Here is a 3,103-nt window from a genome sequence, read left to right on the forward strand (position 1 = left end):
GAAGCAGAGAAGATGTTGGGGAGGGAGAGGACAAAATATGGGTGCACATAATTTAATCATGTGCAAATGATAAAAAGGCATATTTATATTTATATTTCTTTGGCCACTCAAATATCACATCATCACACAATCATTATCTTGTTCTGACCACATCATCCCTGGACTCTGAATCCTTTCATTGACTCTTAACTTTTTGTTCTTGCTTGCAGGACCCCATGCAGTTCTGCCACATGACATTTTATCAATGTTCTCCTTTTCAGTGACCCCTGCTACTCTGTCACCCAGGTTATCCCCAATCCCCCACCCACCTGGTTCTTCCAACAGTCCCTTCTGTCAGATCACCTCTGTGCATGGAAACACACAACCTACTCTGGTCTGCCAAGCCAATACACTGTATTTTTTCCAAAACTTCCTGAAGATTTACTTTTTGTACAAGGCCCACTAGAAATGAGTCAACAAAAATGTCAGTGTAACCCACATGCCTAATAGGGAGATATCTCTTTAAGAGATCTAGGGGGGGGGGCTGGGTAGGAGTGCGTTGTGTCTGGATCATTGTTACTATTTGGGTTCCAGAACATGGGTCAGAGAGTTAAACGGAAGGAACATGAGGGGGACACTGAGCAGAAAACCCCAGACTGTGCCCACTGCTCCTCAAAAATAGCTGAGGAGTCAGCAGACGTGGCCCAGAGGAACTCTGCCCAGATGAGTGATTGGACATACGAACGGAAATAGGCATCTGGGTCATTGTTTGTTAGGCAGATTTAACATTCCACATCCAGAAGTTTTTGGGACTGGATGTGGTAGTTTTGGGGTATGCTCCAGTAGGTTGCCTGTTGCTGGGGTCAGACTCCATGAGGGCAAGCAGTCAGGGCAGCTGCTTTATAAAGGGCCAAGTGTGCTCTGTGTGAGTGGGGAGTAGCTGAGCCCAGGAGCAGGGAGCAGGCTGTTTTCCCTAACTCTGAAGCATTTTGTAGCAGGTTAGTGATATTGGTAACCCTCCAACAGGGAAGCCCTGGCAGTGTTAATTATAGAAAAGGGAAAATTGGGAGGGGAGAAAAATTCTTTAATTTGAATTGTATACATTGAATGTTTGATTTTAGCCAAACTTTTTTAGTTAAATTGTCTTAACTAGTCTGATTCACCAGCTTTTTTTAAATGTAGTAATGGGGAAGAGTCATTTATTTTTTGCTATTCTCAGTTTTGTATTTTCCTGTAACAGGATTAAAAAAAATCTATATACTTAATTGAGTAGTTGGTTAATCAGTTAGCTGACTGGCTAACAGAGATTTCAGCAGAGGAGGAAGAAGAGTCTGCTCGGATTCCAGCTTAAGAGTCCTACAAGCAAGTGGAGGGAAGATGTTGCTTTTGACTCAGCGGACTATAGACTTGGTGGTGAAAGATTCTGAGTCTCAGGTGAACTCAACCTAAGCTTTTAGAACTCTGAGTTTCTTTTCACTGTTTCTGAGGGGACTGACCTATTTAGATTGAATTTGTTTATTTGTTTTATGTAGAACTGTGAAAATAATGTATGTAGATTATAAAATAGCCATGTTATGTTGTAAAAATTAAGTTATTATTTATTATGTTTCATTATCATAAGATTTTTAAAGTTGGTACTTAATTAAGTTCATTGCTTTTTGTTCTTTTGGGAGCTTGAATGTGGGGAGGTTGACTCTCTGCAATCCTTGCTGAAAATCCTAAAGACTGAATTCTGGGTCTCCAGCTGCTTTTCCGTGGGAATTGGGTTTTTTTTAGGCACTGGAGAAGGGCAATGAAGTGAACTCTAGCCCACCCAAAAGTTATATCAACAGCAAAGCAAAAAAACAAACAAAACCCAAAACATTCATTCCTTTCTCTCAACTTCCTGTTATCTGTGATTGTCTTGTTTAGATTGCAAGCTCATTGGGAAAAGGTCTGTCTGTATTTTTGTTTTGTATAGTTTTGGGTTATAGTATTGTATAGTTTGTTTTGTATAGTATAGTATAGGGTTTTGTATAGTGCTGCGCACTGTCTATGTTCAACAAATAATAAAATTTGGTATTTATTTATTAGTACTTAAAACTGGACATATTGATTTAACTTTTCCTCACAACTTGATACTGTCTTAAACACTTACTTCCTCAGAGTAAAGCATGAACATTCAGTTATACAGCTCCCCATCAGCTTTCATGGACCAAGAGATTTTAATCATTTTCTTTTTAGGATTCAATCCTATTCTCTGGTACAGGGAAACTCAGCTACCTACCATTAAATCAAGCACTTGTCATATTGGCTTTCACACCCTAAAGTCGACCATATTCAGAATGGAAATTCGCTCAAACCTTATTACAGCAAAATATTTCTCAACATTTTCTTTTTACATTCAGTACAGTTGATCACTGCAATCACTAATTGTATAGTTTCCATCAGTGTCTTCATTTCTTACTAGTCGAGGCAAGATACCAGGAAAAACTGCCTCCTCTAAGTTTTCTTAGAACTTGAATCATCACTGCACTATCACTTGCCCATGTTTAAGATTAATGAAGTATCCAGAGAGTTGGTCCTCAGGGATACTATTATTTCTGTTTCCTTGATCGAACCAGTTACAGAACTGTATGGCAGTGTGATTAAATAAACTCACCACCACATGAAAAATCTGGGGTATGAACTACATAAGCTTATTTTCAGTTGCAAAAGCTGCTATTAGTTGTATTGGCAATCTTCCCAGCTCAATAACAATTAGTGAATTAGTGTGTGGCAAACATTTGTGATACACAAACTTTCTCCAGCTGTTGCTAAATCAAAAGTGAATGCAAACACCATGAAGTTTGCAAATCTTTAATTAGCTACATTAGAACTGCTGACTATTTCTATTTATACATCAGCAGTCATTACTGACTAATGTCAAGCAATGATAGAACAGAGCTGAATACATGAATAAATGACCACCAAAGCACTCCTCAGCAGTTAGAGATGTCCAGTCAGTGAAATATTTGCATCACTGCTTCCAATTTAATAGCAGTAAGTGTGTTGTTTACATTTTACTACTATGGCTTGCACACTTCATAACTTCTGGAGGCTGAGTGCATTGTATATACAAGGGATTCCTTTTAGTCCATCCCAT

At 38.7% G+C, this 3,103-nt stretch overlaps 1 long non-coding RNA gene across 1 annotated transcript; it reads left to right on the forward strand.

Moving 5' to 3' along the window:
- Window positions 1–893: 893 nt before the first annotated feature.
- Window positions 894–1,588, forward strand: LOC137143058 (uncharacterized). The gene is made up of 2 exons (XR_010917096.1): window positions 894–977; window positions 1,220–1,588. It is a non-coding gene; the product is annotated as an uncharacterized lncRNA (long non-coding RNA).
- Window positions 1,589–3,103: the final 1,515 nt, after the last annotated feature.

This window comes from Emydura macquarii, unplaced genomic scaffold (assembly GCF_026122565.2).
Source record: "Emydura macquarii macquarii isolate MOO-44397 ecotype Brisbane River unplaced genomic scaffold, CSIRO-AGI_Emac_v2 contig_3295, whole genome shotgun sequence".
NCBI lineage: Eukaryota > Metazoa > Chordata > Testudines > Chelidae > Emydura > Emydura macquarii.